At 26.0% G+C, this 17,188-nt stretch overlaps 1 protein-coding gene across 1 annotated transcript in view; it reads right to left on the reverse strand.

Annotated features, from left to right (window-relative positions):
• LOC111683756 (high affinity cGMP-specific 3',5'-cyclic phosphodiesterase 9A) overlaps window positions 1-17,188 on the reverse strand; it is a 110,416-nt gene that overhangs the window by 64,313 nt on the left and 28,915 nt on the right. The window contains exon 3 of the mRNA XM_046946022.1: window positions 12,344-12,387. The gene's annotated coding sequence lies outside the window, so the exon portion shown is untranslated. The remainder of the gene's footprint in view (window positions 1-12,343; window positions 12,388-17,188) is intronic.

Below are 17,188 nucleotides of genomic sequence, written 5' to 3' on the forward strand. Positions count from 1 at the left end.
CTAGTTCTGTTCTAGTTCTGTTCTAGTTCTGTTCTAGTTCTGTTCTAGTTCTGTTCTAGTTCTGTTCTGTTCTAGTTCTGTTCTAGTTCTGTTTTAGTTCCGTTCTAGTTCTGTTCTAGTTCTGTTCTAGTTCTGTTCTAGTTCTGTTCTAGTTCTGTTTTAGTTCTGTTCTAATTCCGTTCTAGTTCAGTTCAGGTTTTAGTTCTGTTAAAATTTCTTATTAAACTGGAAAAAAGAACTTTAGTACAAAAAGTGAAATTACCTTTACTTCCAATAAATAAAAAAAACCAAGTGGGAAAAGTGTTTATAATATAAAATGTATTTCTTATACACACATATGCAAAATTTTTTGAAATATATGTATATAAAATGACTTTTTAGTTTTATAGACCAACATTAGTTATAAGAACTTAACTAAAACAAGGAGAGAACAACAAGTCATTTAAAAGAACATATATACTTTTATAAATATGTATGTAAAGAAATTTCTGAATAAGAATTTTCATATTTTTTGTCGGAAAATTCCTCTTTAGTCTTTAGTTTTTTCCAACTGTTAGTACAGACCAATTTCATTTGCATTAGTCTGCTTACATCTTACCCTGATATAAACAAATACATATTTAAGTACTTTTAAATTCATATTCAAATGTTGTGCAAAAAAAAAACAAAAAAACATTTCTATATTTAACAGGTGTGTGGGTGCCTGTGCATATTATTGTCCCAGGTATAATTCTACAACACCTTCTCCTTTTGTATATTTTTACTTTCCACAAACCATTAAGTTAATTTCTGTGCAGCTTGTGTATGATTTTGACTTTTATTTGTTTGTTTATATGTTTGTTTGGTTTTTTTGTTTTATTAAAAATTCATACAAATGTAAAATGAAAAATCCTCAAGAATAAACAAAAAACAAGAAATTACCATAAAGAAATCCTGTGAATAGCAACAACAGCAATGGAAAAAATAAAAATATTTTGTTGTTGTATATAAATAATATACAGATATTCAGAACAATGAAATGTTTTTAAAAGAAGATGTTAGATGAAGATACAGATAGACAGTTACCAGCTTATATTCATAGTGTTTTTATTTATATGTATAATAAAAAGGGAGCAAAAGAACAAAGACTAAAGGAGACAAGCAAGGACCTTAAGTAGATTTATGCAAAATTTAATATATTAAATTTTAAAGCAAAATGGCAGATAAATGAAAAATCCTTAATGTATATTATAATATAAATTTTAATTGCACTAAAACAATAGTATTTTTTGTAAAAAACAGAAAAATACTTTTATCTTGAATTAACGGCTATCACAAACAGTTTACTGTTTATAATAGTTGCTAGCAATGTTTTAGACCATATCACTTAAGCCACAAACTCTCTTTACACTCTACTGCTACCAAAATTCTAAGTCTTTTGTATAAAAAACCATTTTACCAATTATGTATTTTCGTCTCATTCATAAAAGAAAACTTTTACTATTAAACACAAATACTCTATTTAAAAATTAACTTAGCCCTTTTTTTCTTTACAGTTTGTAACAGTTTGGTCAATATGTTGCTAATCGTGACCACAAAATCCAAAGTAAAATATCCAACTAACAACTACGGACAGCAAAAGGTAAGTGTACTTTAGTAAATGGCTTAGAAACCATTAAATGCATTAAACATTTTACTTTACAATATAAAAATATAAATTCACTTAAATAGCATTATAAATGAGAGGTGCGAGGGGCATTCAAAAATTACAGACGTCTTTCAGTTCTAGTTTCTTCTTTATTCAGATTTCTTTCTATTTCAGATTCAAGTTTAGTTCTAGTTCAGTTTTAGTTCAGTTCTAGTTCAGTTCTAGTTCAGTTCTAGTTCAGTTCTAGTTCAGTTCTAGTTCAGTTCTAGTTCAGTTCTAGTTCAGTTCTAGTTCAGTTCTAGTTCAGTTCTAGTTCAGTTCTAGTTCAGTTCTAGTTCAATTCTAGTTCAGTTCTAGTTCAGTTCTAGTTCAGTTCTAGTTCAGTTCTAGTTCAGTTCTAGTTCAGTTCTAGTTCAGTTCTAGTTCAGTTCTAGTTCAGTTCTAGTTCAGTTCTAGTTCAGTTCTAGTTCAGTTCTAGTTCAGTTCTAGTTCAGTTCTAGTTCAGTTCTAGTTCAGTTCTAGTTCAGTTCTAGTTCAGTTCTAGTTCAGTTCTAGTTCAGTTCTAGTTCAGTTCTAGTTCAGTTCTAGTTCAGTTCTAGTTCAGTTCTAGTTCAGTTCTAGTTCAGTTCTAGTTCAGTTCTAGTTCAGTTCTAGTTCAGTTCTACTTCTAGTTCAGTTCTAGTTCTAGTTCTAGTTCAGTTCTAGTTCAGATCTAGTTTAGATCTAGTTCAGTTCTAGTACAGTCCTAGTTCAGTCCTAGTTCATTTCTAGTTTAGTTCTAGTTCAAATGTTCATTTCTGACAAATATATATTCCAGTTCACATTTTCGAAACTTATCATTCTCCCCTCGTTAATGGTGAAGAAATGATTTTTAGCCCTTCAATACACTGCTGAGCTGTAATACTCTATCATGACTTTATTTGCCACATGATTTTGTGGTCCATTTGAGAATGAAAAGAAAACAGAAACTCATTGATAATTGCAAATATGCGAGTGAATGAGAAGTAAAACTAATGCCATAATAAAGAAATAAAAACAGTATGTAGAAAAATCAATTTCGAATTGCTTTAAAGTCAATAAGCCAATACATATAAATGGATTTGGAAAATGGAAACACATAAAAATAAGGCCAACAAACAAATATTTAAAGGCGGATAATTTCCCACAAACAAAAGTATATGTATATCCAAAAATTTTGAAGGATAAATAAAACTTACAGGAATTGCTGATTTCCCATATAACAAATTTTTTTTAATATTCAAAAGTATCTAACGTAAAACAGTTTTAGCAGAGATCGCTGGGATGTCAGCATTATTTACTACAACCTCGGTTGTTTGCCTCTTTCTCTGACTTAATTGTTGAGTTGACAACATTACGAACAAATAAATATTAAACTAAACAAAGTTTCATGCGGGTCTGTGCTGTGTAACACACACAAACATTCCCGCAAACATTTTCTCTGCATGATTAGTTTTAATGAAAATTTATTGCGTTTTTGTTATTTTGTATGTTGTATATGTTGGTATGAGTTCAAGTTTTCAAACTAAATTGTTGCATGTTGCTTTCAATAAAGTTAAACATACCCTGGTTATGTTTGAAATTTATAGATTGTTAAAAAATACACGAATATTTTCTGTAAAGTTTTACATGAAAAACTCATATATATACCATACACACGCACACATATACAGTCATTATACACATTTTAAATGCAAAAAACTCCATCAGGACGACTTTGTTTTTGATTGTTAAATTGAATATTTTATGCAAAAAAGTGAAAAAAACATAAATATTTGTGTAAAATACTTACTACCACCTACAGAGAGCAGATTCAGTGTGTTTTTGTGTAAAGTTGCACTTGAGTGACTTGAGTTTTTGTTATGGAAATTTAGTTTACAAATAAACGTTTGAAATAATTCACAACACAGACAGATTTTATTATGGAAATTATTGTCATTGAAATACCTAAAAAGAAAGTAGAAGTGTGTTTTAAATTAATGATTTGCTTTAAAATAAATTATTTTAAATTTATCACAACAATTTTAGTTCAGTTTGGTTTTTGTTCTAGTTTAGTTATAGTTCAGTTTTAGTTTAGTTCTAATTCAGTTCTTGTTCTGTTTTAGTTAAGTACATAAATTTAGATTTTTCCATCAAATGTTAAAATTTATTTCAAAATAAAAAAATAACGTTTTTTTCAATTAATCCTCTTTAAGAAATAGAAACAGAGTTCAAATATTTTTCTAATGACCTTAAGTGTGCCAAAGTTCAAAGCCATTTAGGTAACTTATAGTACAATTTTTAAGCGTGTAAGAAATCATTAAGGCCATTAATCTCTTAAAGAACTCGTCTGGAGTATATTTAAGGTATAATTATATAATTTATATTCATTTAAAACAAATAACATTCTTAACATAACCTTAGTTATGATATTTTGGCCGCAGGAATGCAAATAATAATTTTAACTAGAAAAAGCTAACATTTGTGCTGCATTATTAGAAAATCTCTTTTATATACTTAAGCTAAATAAGTTAATATAAATATTTTCCACTTCAATACATGTCGAAAAGCAACTTAACAACAACAAAAAAGCAACATTCAACAGGTAATCTTCCAAAGGCTTGTTGCTAGAAAAGAGTTAAACAATTAACCTCTCATACTCAAAATCCTAAAACTTTCTGTCGCATTCTTTCCCTCTCTTACAAAAGTAAATTTTCATAAACCCTCAAGATTAATTAACATAAAATTATAATGGCATAGCAACCGATACTTGAAAAACTCCTAGAACTAAACCACATACTCTTCTCTATTACTTTGGTTTTTCCTCAAAAGCTCCTTAACGTTTCATTATTATGAATATTTTTTATGGTAGAAAAAATCTCGAAAAAATAGAATTTATGTAAATTTATATTTAAGCATAAACATGCATCATAAATCATTATGATTAAAATAAAATATAAAAGAACTAAGAAATGTGTATAATTTTTTTTTGCTTCTATTTATATTTACTTAAGAATTGTAAGGATTTTTTCTTATTATTTTCAAAAAAAAGTATTAATTTTAGGGCACAATTAAAACTGGATAAGAAATCTGAAAAAAAATAATAAATACTTATATTTCTGGGTCTATTAAATGGGTTAGGGAAACGTAAAAAGGTTCACCATATGTTTTGTCTTAATTACAAAAAAATAAGCAAAAATAAAACCTTTTTTGTAGAAGAATAATAATTGTTTTAATCAAAAGGTTTTGGAAAATTCTAAATAACCTGCATGTTAAGAAAATATTTTACTTAATTTTTAACTTCTTAGACTTTGTTGCTTAAATTCCTCAAAATTTATCACAATATTTTATTATTTTAAATCTTAACAATAGATATAAGGCCCTTAAAATTAGGCCATAATAATAATAAATACATTTTATATAGTTAAAGGAAACGGAAACTATTTCTATATATGTATAGGTACAACCTAATCTTTTGTTTTCTCTTGCTAACTGTTCAGTAAGCATGCATGCTTTAGCATGAATGGTGGGTAGTCAATGTCATTGTGTCTAACTTATGTGAGTGTTCTCTTATACAACTTTGTCTGTTTGCATTTAATATTATAAATAAATCATTTATTTATACATACAATTTCATGAAATAAATGTTTTTAGTTAAGAAGCTGATTATTCTGTCTGTGTGTGTGTGAGTTTTTTATTTTTCTTTATATTAATTGCCGACGTTTGTTGAAATTAAGTAAATAATATATACACACAAATATGTTTGCATTGTATGCTTTGTTTATTACTAGTTAGTAATATTGTATGATTTTTAATGATTTCTTTTATTTACTGAGTTTCTTAATATCATAAATTATCACAAGTTTTTTTGCTTTATAAGCTAAAAAGTAAGCTTAACGATTGCAGTTTTCGTAATTAAAAAAAAAGTACAAAAATCATAAAATAATTGTGTAAATGAAATTAATTATTTATTGTATTTGTTATTATTAAAATTATTGTATATTTAAGTAAAAAGTTAATTGAGTTGTTTTTTTTTTTTTTTTGCAAAAAATAACAATAATAATAAAAAACAAAAATTAAAATAACATCTTAATAAAACAAAAACAAATACAGGAGAACTATTTTTATAGTGAATATTTTGAATGAATCACACACAAACAATTCAAGTGTAATCAATCAATCAATTTTAATTTATTTCAATATTTGTTTATTAAATATCAATATTAATAAAATATTGAATATTCTGCATGCTAACAAAAACATTTATACACACATATACATATGTATATACTAATGGAGAAATTGTTATATTCTAAAGGCCACAAATAGTCCTTGAAAGAATAAAATGTTAAAAATTCGTATACGTATAATTCGTAGACTTTAAGGTTCACTTATACAAGAATAGGGACGTTTCAATAAAAAAATATATTTAGCTGATTTTAAGAAATTTATCAGCTTTTAGTTTTTTTAATGTTTTTATAATTCCATTAGAATCTCTTAATTAAGAACTGTCTCTTCAAACTAAGTTTACTTTTTTCTCTTTCTATCTCATTCTCTCTTTCTTTATGTGTATCTATATCTCTCTCTATCTGTACACATGGTACATATGTAACAGCACTTATATCCTTGGATAAGTATATACAAATATATCCTCTTAAATGTATACATATTTTTACAATAAACATATTATGTTTGAGTACAACATTGTATAAATTTAATGGCAACTGCAATAATAAACAGGGATGGAAATTTAAATAGTTAAATAACATTTTGTTAAGTAATCCTAAGACTAGTCATACCATAAGATACTTAATTTATTTGATTAGCCAAGACTATAAATATAACCATAGACGAGTCCATTAACTATGCTACAGAATAGACAACATACTAGTTCTTAGACAGGTCTCTATACTAGTCCATAAAATAGTCAAGAGTCTTTTTAACAGCCTTTCCACAGAACAATAGATAAATCCGAAATAAAGCTTTTTCCATTGTGGCAGTGGTTTTCATTTTTTTTTTTTTCTAAAGTAAACAAAATTATCCATGCCTGACTTTAGCCAACATTTTATTTACAAATGTATGTAATTAATACAAGTAAATATATGTATATATAAAACATGAAAAAACAAATAAATTGATATTGTTGCTAAAAGTATTTAACAAAATATATAATCAATTTTTTTTCCTTCCTTCATTCTACAGTTTTATTTGTGTAAATGTGTTAAAAAAATAAACATTTTTTTCTCTAGTTTGCCATTTTTGAGTTTTTTTTTCGCTATATATGTGGCTTTTAACGTTAATAAAATTGAAAACTTTTTAATTGTCTATTAAAAAAATACAACAAAAAAGTCACGACTTTTTCTTCTTTTTCTGCAGATTTTTTTTTTTACTATTAACTGAAACTAGAACAATGCAAACGCGTGTTTGTGCTAAATATGCCAACACTATGACAAACTCCCACACACAAACACATAGAATTACATTTGTATTTTATCCTTAGAGCAAGAGTTAAGGACTTGTTGGCAAATGTAAAAGCCTGGGAATTGTTAATATAGTTTTTTTTTCTGCAGCTTTTGCTTTATAAATGACAGCTTTTAACTAATGTTTGTATTAAAGTTTTTGTACAAAACTTTTGCATTGTGTCAATGTACAATGTAAAGTTTAATTATTGAAATAAAATGCTAATTTTTGAAATTCAGAGAAAAAAAAATTATTTTTGAAATAGAGCAACTTATAATTTTAAAGAAAAATGGTAATATTTAAGGAATCAAAAAATAAAACAAATGAATAAATTAAGCATATGAATTATATTAATTATTTAAGTTTATGGGGTAGACCAGACGTATGATTAATATTTAATTAGTATTAAACAAAATTATAAAAATTTCTAAAAAAATCACGAACATTTGCTTTAAGAAATTAATACAACTAAAATCTTTATAACATATTCAGACATATTTCTATTATAAACACTTGTTGCTTAAACTCCTTTGACCCCTTTTAACTGTGCCAAACATTGAGTTCAAATGTTAAACTTGTAAAAAGCAAAAAAAAAGTAATATTTGTGTAAATATATAAAAATCATAAGTTGCTTGTATGTTGTAAAACATTTTAACGCCGCCAATTTTATTAAATACACGTCTGATTGGCGTTACTTGCCACGGGTAAGAGGTCTTTTTATGCTACAACTTAATTGGATTTATTTAGACATATTCGTAAGTACCTATAAATGTACACATTTTATTTATGAAGAAAAAAAATCCACAAAAGTCGACGGGTATAAAAACATTTTAATATAATTGTTGTTGTTGCTTTATGTTAAATATATTTAATCCATTGCTACATTGGAAAATAACACAGCTGCTGCTTACGTTACATACTTACAAATAATTTCAAACATAATATGAGTGTTATACATTAAAATACTTGTAAACATAAAATATAAACTCTGCTTTTAAGCCAACAATTAATTGAATGCAATTCACATGATTATTGATTTTAACTGGTTGACAGTACAGACAAGTGGATACAAATATGGTTCAAATAATTATACAGGCCTATTCGGAATAATATATTCCCGAGGAGTTTGTTCCCTCTACTAAACATAAAGCATGCAAAAGAGAATAATTTCATGATTGGCTAGTTAATCTGAGAAAAATAATATCTAAAAGGGTTTAAGCATAAAATTGTGAGCAATTTTTTTTAATTTGAAATAACAGTCTTTCCCTCACGTATTAATCTCTTTAACACAATTTCCTTTTTTGCTCCTATTCTATATATTCTATGGAGATAACTGTATTTGGTTTATACGCACAAATTCACACACACACACCCATTATGAATATACATACTAAAAAAATATTGACATCAATTAATTGTAATTGTTTGCGGGAAAAAATAATATGTTATATTAATAACAATAAAATAAAAATAAAACTTAACATAAATTAAAAAGCAAACATTTGGTTAATTTTATGTAATATTTTTACGAAAAAGGGAATTTTACTATAGACTAGTTTGTACTCTGGGCTATAGACTAGTCTAAACGTTGGATTTTATACTAGTTTAAACTTTAGACTGGTCTATACTCTCGACTATAGACTGGTCTATACTCTCTACTATACACTGGTCTATACTCTCGACTATAGAATGGTCTATACTATCGACTATACTATCGACTATACTCTCGACTATAGGCTGGTATACTCTCGACTATAGACTGGTCTATACTCTCGACTATAGACTGGTCTATACTCTCGACTACAGACTGGTCTATACTCTCGACTATAGACTAGCCTATATTCTGTAGTCTACACTGTAGACTAGCTGCTGCTATATTCTTTAGCTCTACTGTAGATAATATTTCAAAAAATTTCCTTTACTTTTTTCTGTTGATTTTTTTTTCATTTTAATTAAAATCAATTTGTATTGTTTGTTTATGAAGGAAAATTGTGTTTGCAATATAATCAGTTCAACTCATGGTAGACTTAAGTCAGTGGATATAAAAAGAAAATATCTGCTTAAAAATAATGTAAGGATTATAAATGATTAAATATGTTTAAATATATATCCCATATAGTTGTAGTAATTGCATGACAGCATAACATTATCAACGTCAGCAGATGTTAATGAGAAGGTACATGTTAACTGGAAGCCTATAGGTAATAAATATTTCCTTTTATTTGTTGCTTAATACAAAATTACATTTTAGGAAATTAAGTAAAATATTTATAAAAATTTTCTTAAAATATGAAGACAAATGTTGTATTAAAAAGTTGTTTTTATATTACTGTTTGGGTGACTGTAATTTTCTTAATCCTTTAATATTATTATATTTATAAATAAATAATAATGTCTTAGAATTGACAATAATTTTATTTAAATTTTTACAAAATCCTATTACATTTTAACATAAATAGACTCCTTTGGGGAAAAAATTATAAGTAGAACAACATCAACTAAGTACCAGAAAATATAAAAATTTAGTTTTAGTTTTATCAACAGGAATTAAAAATTATTATTAAAAAATAAAAATAGCATTTGTTTATTTTATCTGTGAAATTCATACATATACATAAACAACATACATATGTATAGAGCAAAATCTATAGCATGCTTTTAGGCTTTACTTTGTTTCTCATATTATTTGTTAGTACACATACATATGTACATAAATAACATTCAAATAACGATACAAAATCATTGTACCGTAATAAAAAAATCCTTTTTTTTTGCGTGTCAACCTACTTGTTCCTTTATGTGTATGGGTGGTAGTATGTTAGTGTTATTATGCAAATAAAATATAAATATTATTGCTTTAAATTTCTACAAATTTTCTAAAATACATACAAACGTTGTATATTACAAAGAGAGAAAATATATTATGGGATTACTTTAAACGCACCACTCCCCCACCCCCTCTACACAACTTTGACTCTTTTTTCATTTCATTTATATTTGATTTTCATTTGTGAACAGGCAATAATATAACAAATAAAAATAAAGTGGTAATCGAGAACAGTGGTTGACAAAAGTTTAACAAGCCACAATAGAAATAAATAAAAAGTTAAAATAAATTTCCAAAAGAATTGTTAAAATTGTATAAAGTTTTTATACATAAACCACAAACTTTTTGTAATTTAAGCTTAATTTTCTGTGACACGCCCCTTTTAAATGGGCGTTTTAGAATATTTTCAATCAAATACATTATTTTATTAAACAAATGGATTTCATTTAGAAAAGTCTTTTACATTTTATTTATTTGAAAAGAAAACCTTGTTATCCACGTTTGCTTTCCACTTTATGCTGGTATACATGACAAATATTATTTACATAAAAGTACAAACATTAACCATAAAATAAATTTGCATTCTGGGTAAAATATAAAAAGCAAAATAAAACAAGTGTTAAAGTTTTTGAATGAGACTATTGTATTCTTGTTGTTGCTATTGCAAACAAAACCATCATCATCATGATCATCACAGCATTTTAAAGTTGGTATGAAATGTGACAAATACCCACGCATACACTCTCAATCAAACAAACAAACAACAAATGCATACTTACTAGAATCTACAACTTACACACATAAAACGGAAGTTACCCTTATAAAAACAAGCTTTATGTAAACGTATAAATGATAAATTTAAATGAATACTAACGGGGTTTTTTATATTTTATGACATACTTACATAAATTACTTTAAACAAAAATATAATGAAAAAAAAACAATAAGTTTAAACAATTAAACTACTTTTAATTGCAAAAAAAAAGTTAAAAAAATGATTATAATTTGAACCAGCGCATACATTAATATGTTTGATAAATATTTAAATTTTGTTTTACTTGTCAACCCTATAACAAAAATAAAAAAATTTATAAAATTGTAAAAAAAAAAAACCTATTAAATTTATTTGAATATTCATTTAAAGTTATAATAAAAAAGTAGGCAGATGTTGTGATAATTAAACACTATATGATTGTAAATTTAAAATAAAAAATAAAAAAAATAATTAAAATATTTATACAACATATATTATATGAAGAGTGTTTTTAGCACTTGTCCCATATTCCGCCATAAGTGTGTGAAATGTTTTGACATTGCAATCATAATGACAATGATAATAATGATGGTGATGGCGGTAGTAAAATAGAACAAAAAATTAAGGTAGGTTGACATTTAAACAAAACCTTGTTAACCCTTGTTTTCTGGTGTTTTTGTGTGAAATTATTTGTTTTTTTTTAAATGTTATTTAAAATGTAGAAATTTAAAGTAGGAGATTTATAAAAAAGAGCTTTTAGACAATAGAATAAAAATATATTCGTTGTTATTGGTTTTAATTTCTTTATTCAATTGAGTGTTTCATAGGCAAATTTATGGACTAGTTTGTAGACTAGATCGAAGATGACCAGTCCATAGACTAGTTCATATACTACATCATAGACTAGTCCATATCCAACTTTATGAAGTAGAAAATAGACAAATCTTAGAATTAAGTAAAAAACTAAATAACAAAGTTATCCATTAACAAGACCATAGAGTAAGTAGACTAAATTCAAGTTTATCCACAAGTTATTACATTAGTCATCAGACTGATCAATAGACTAGCCCTTAGACTTACTAATCAATCAATCAACCAATCGATTAGTCCATATACTACATTATAGACTATTACATATCAAACATCTTAGAATAATTTAGCCATTAGACTAGTCCTTAGACTACCTAACTATTTTTAAGTTATCTTACTAAATATAATACTGTGACCTCCGGTAGGTAAGTGGTTATTCTATTCTAGTAGATTACCTATGGCAGTGGTAAAGGAGCGCACAAAAGGCCTAGTTGTATTTCTTCTGACTTGATCCTCCTTTCAAACTAACCAACTAAATATAAGACTTGTAAGCAGGTTAGTTATAAGACTAGTCTTAGCAATAAGACTAGTCATTAGCAATATAGACTAGATATTAATAGAGACATTAGGCTAGTCATTAAACTAGTTTGTGGCATTAGACTAGACTGGAAGTTAAACCAGACTAGTCATTCGGCTAATAATTCTCTTATTTTATAGACTAGGTAGTGGACTAATCATTAAACTAGTCTGTAGTCTAGGCATTGAACTAGTCTATAGATTAGATGGCAATAGCTTTATCTTATTGAAAAGCAGACGATTTATTATTTAAAAATTACTTTATATTTTAAATAAAATAATGAAAACTTACCTTTACATGTATAGAACCAGGAGCATAGGTTGTTTATCAGTGATCTAAAAATTGATAAAAATAATAATTTAGTATATAACTACACAGTTAAAAGTGAATTAATTTAAAAGAAAGTGTTAAATCTAAAGTTGTTTTTTACATAAATGCCCATAATACTCTTTCTCTTCTTACTCTACATTAAAATGTAAACCTTTTCCCAAATGACTGTTTTGCTTGCGGTTAAAGATTTAGTGTAAAATATAATTCTACTTATATTGTTAAAACCATAAAATATTTTATGTATATTTTTTATCACAATTTCTTAACATTAAATAATAAAAAGCAAATAAAAACTGAAAAATTATGTTTTCCAAATTTAATGCCAACTTAATTGCAACATAAGGTTGCCATAGAGTAAAGAGTAGTTTAAAATAAAAACTTAATTCCCAGAAATTCAATATTAACAACATCATTAAAATAAATTTAAAATATAAATAAAAAACCCCAGGACAATTTTTTTGCAATTTCTTTAACAGTAGTTTCCTTTTTATTTGTTAATGACATATTGTTAAATTTGACATGTTACAAAGTTATAATTCTAATTTAATAACATTAAATAAAAAACGAAAGTATAAAAGAATTGTTGGAAAATTGTTGTAATCAAGTTTTTGTTGTACTAAAGTGGAGGAGAAAGAAAGAATATACTTTAATGTAACTAAGAGACACGTAAAATAGAAATTGCTCATAAATTTTGTAACTTTATATGAAAAAGGCATCCACCACTACTACTAAGTACAACTAACTACAAGTTACATGTATAGTCTATTAAATTAATACTAATACTAACACTAATACCTATATAAGAGAATCAAATCAAAGGTATGGTGTAGTTATTTTAGCATTTAATGTAAAATAAACTGTTAAATTGTGAAAATTGTATAACCCAGCGAAATGTTAATGAAAAATGTTCAATAAATTTCAATAAAAATACATTTTTAAATTTAGTTTGTTAACTTTACAACTTTCTAATTGATTTATTTGGTTTTCAAAAACAATTTGCAAAATTATCTTCATTATAACTTTATTAAATTTTATTTTAAAGTTTACACTTGAGTTTTATATATACAAAGATTTTATTGGAATTAAAATAAAAGTTTCTTATGATTTTACTGGAAATAAATATTTGCCAAACCTATCATTGTGTTATTTCTGTGCAGTAATTTAGAAATAGGAGACAAATTCAAAAAGAACAGTAGCCTAAACTAATTTCTTGCTTCAACAATCACAAACAACGTACTGACAAGTACTTTGCTAGAATAAATAATAAAAATCTAACAAAATTACAGGTAATTGAGAAATTTTTCTAGAGAACAACTTCAGCAGCAACTAAGTAACAACACACAACGAAACATACTTAACAAACGCGTGACTAAAAGTTTAACATTACAAAGTAAATTTACAGCTATATTAAACAATACAACACTGACAAAAATTCAGCTAAAATATAAAGGCGACAATACTTCCTAACTACCTGAGCCCAAGGAAGAAAAACAACAAGCTGTAGGCATTAAATACCAAACGAAAAGGGAGTGTAGAAACTTAAGCATTACTAAAGTAAGGCTATTTTTATGATCCTTAGCACATAAAATAACAAGTAATGTATATATTAAATATAAAACATATTTGCTTTTGTTCTAAGAAATTCCCTTTTTTTCCCAAAGGAAACTTTTTTGTGTGAAGCCTCCAAGTAGTTGTAAAAAAAGGGTAGTAAAATTATGTTAAAAAACATTTAAATATTTTTTCCATTTTTCTTTTCTTCTTTTGACGTGTTGTGTTTTGCATAAATCGTCAAAAATTTAAGTTGTTGTTGCCAAGGCAAATCTTAGGAGAATGTCTATAATCCAACCGAAAAAACCCGACTACAACAATTTTTTAAACGTTTATTAAGGAGTTAGCGGTAGTAAAAACATGAAAGTACTTGATTACGTTTTTTATATGCCTCTGCCATATGATGTTGATGATTATGAGGGATTTTAAGTTGTTTTTTTTTATTTTTTTAAACAATATTTTATAGCTCATTGGATTGTTATAATTTTTTGAGAAAAAAATGAAATCTACATGGTGTTTATTTATCTGCTTATGTGTTGCAAAGGGATTTTGTTACAAGAAAATAAATTAGGAAATTTAATTTTTTTTTTTCAAGGATTTAATAGTTTTTCTGATTAACTAGTAAAAATGCAAAAATTAAAATGTTGGACAAACTCATGAAGAAGTAAGACTTTTAAGTGAAATCAGCTTTATGGCAACTATAATATCAATCATCTCATGCCTTAATAATTATCAGATTAGTAAATCATAACGAAAATTTTACTCTCATAAACATGAAAAACCCAAAGACGTATGAGTATTATTGGTTTTAAATAATAACAAAATATTAATCATACGTTATAAGCAATTAGGTAAATAGACAAAATATCACTCATACGTTCAGTAATAATTTTAATAATAAACTACTACCTATATGTAAGTCCATTAATCCCCATATTCGTAAATGTTTAAAAAAGTTATTAACGGTTTATAGTAGGTTAATAAACTAAAAACCATAACTCAATAGTTTGTATTACTTTTAATTGATAGCTCTAACTAAGTCAATAAGTAAATAGTACTGTAAATTTTAACATATGAATTAAATTTAAAATCAAATGGATTTCTAAATTAGTTGGAAATCATGGACAACAGAAGCCTAACTTTTAAAATAATCCACAAAAAAAATATTAGTTTATATTCTTTACTTAGTCTTTTTCTCTGCCCCTCCTCTTTCAAGTTTAATTAAACTTTTGTGTTATTTTATATTATTAAGAGATTAATTTCTTTTAAATGATTTTTCGTAATAAGAAAAAAATTCCCCTCTCCACGGAAAAAAGGAGTTTTATAGCTAACTGTTGCTTTATTTAAAAAATAAAATTTAAAATTTTTATCCTTGCTATTCCTCGTAACAAATTTATTTTTATACTGTGTTAAGCTCTCGATAATAAAAAATTATGTTACAGATACAACACACAGTAAAAATAAAAACTTAATTTAATTTTATTGTTGTATGAGCAGCTATTAAAAAATTAATTTTTATTACACAAAATAAAACAATTTTATTTTTGAAATTACATGGAGTTTTTTTTTCATAATTCCTCGAATACACAGCAGCTGTCAAAAGAAGTTTTATATTAATGAAGCGAAATTTTATGACTTGATGTATGATTTTTAAAGAATTTGTATTTAATGGGCATATTAAAAGAAGTTGTTATTGCATTGTAAAAAGAATCGTATTAAAATTTTGCAAAAGTATGGCAAAAATTAAAAGTTGAGATGTAATTTTATAATGATAAAAAAGCAGTGTGAGGGATTTTACATGACAATAAAAATTATTAGATAGATATTTAATTATTTGCTAAAAAATTCCACATTGTAGTCTAATTTAATGCAATTTTTTCATGCTCTTTTGACATATGTACATCTATCTACGTAGGCGTATGGGTAATATTATTTCAAAATAAACCCAAAGTTGTTATACAAACTCCAATCTTTTTTATATTTATTATTTCCTTATTTTACATTTACTTGTTACATAGAATGTTTCTCTATGTATGCCTTGTACCATTATTTTATAATTTCAAAGGCGTACAAAATTTGAAATATTAATCATACGCTTTGTGAGAAATTCATTCGCAAATAAATGCTTAAATCTTAAAAACTACTAATCAAATTGAAAAGTGATATATATTAATATTATTAAAAAAGACTTAACTATAGTAAATCATAAATTTTACCGCTTTAGTTTTTTAGCAGATATTTTAAGATTATTTTAAATTAATTTAAAATTTTGCTTCAACATTTCCATAGTGTTTCCATCTGTGTGTATGTGTCGTATGGATAACTCACAACTAAAACAACATTATTTCCTTCCTTCCGTTTAAGGGTTGATAGTCTAATGACATTTTGCTATTCAGTTTTTCCCCAACTAAACGTTGATTTTTATTTGATTTCTTCTAAGCTAAATAAAGCCAATAAATAAAACGAAAATAAAACTAAAATAACAAAAAAAACCTAAACCCACCTTTAACCAAAACTTTTTACATACATATTATGATAACAGACACTTTTAAAAATAGCATAAACAAACTCCCTCTTATAAAGTTGGAACATATAAATAAATAAAATAAAATGTAGTCTAACCTTAGGCGTTTATTAAATGTAACACACTCATACTTTTTATTCCGCAGCAAAGTAAAAACCTAAACTAGTTGCTGTATGTTTGTATGTGACAATGTGTTGGCAATAATAAAATAAAAAAAAATAATATTATTTATATACTACAACAAAATTGTACTTACTACTATAACAACAACTACAACTATTACTAACACAATAAATGTTACGTTTTAATGATGTTTGTCTATAATATCGACCGCAACACAACAACACCAACAACAATAAAAGTAAGAAAACAAGACGACCACCACGTAGTTGTAGTAGTAGTATGTACGTCCTGCTTGCTGCCAGTTAAACAAACATGAACTCACTCATTTACTTTACTTTTTTTTTGTTCAGACAGTTTTGTTAGTTTGTTGTAAAAGGAATATATTACAGCTCACACAATTTCTATTACAGTTACAAGCAATACACATACACTGTCTCTCTAAGAGTTACAAACGTTCAGTTTAGTTTGTTGGCTGTTTGGTTCTTTGTTTAGGTAGTTCAATCAAATGACTCTTTGTATGTCGTCTCTGATTTTAGTTTCTAATGTTTATGGTTCACTTTTATGACAGAAAGCCAATATTTAATATTAATTTAACCTATTTTTTTTCGCAC

This window comes from Lucilia cuprina, chromosome 3 (assembly GCF_022045245.1).
Source record: "Lucilia cuprina isolate Lc7/37 chromosome 3, ASM2204524v1, whole genome shotgun sequence".
NCBI lineage: Eukaryota > Metazoa > Arthropoda > Insecta > Diptera > Calliphoridae > Lucilia > Lucilia cuprina.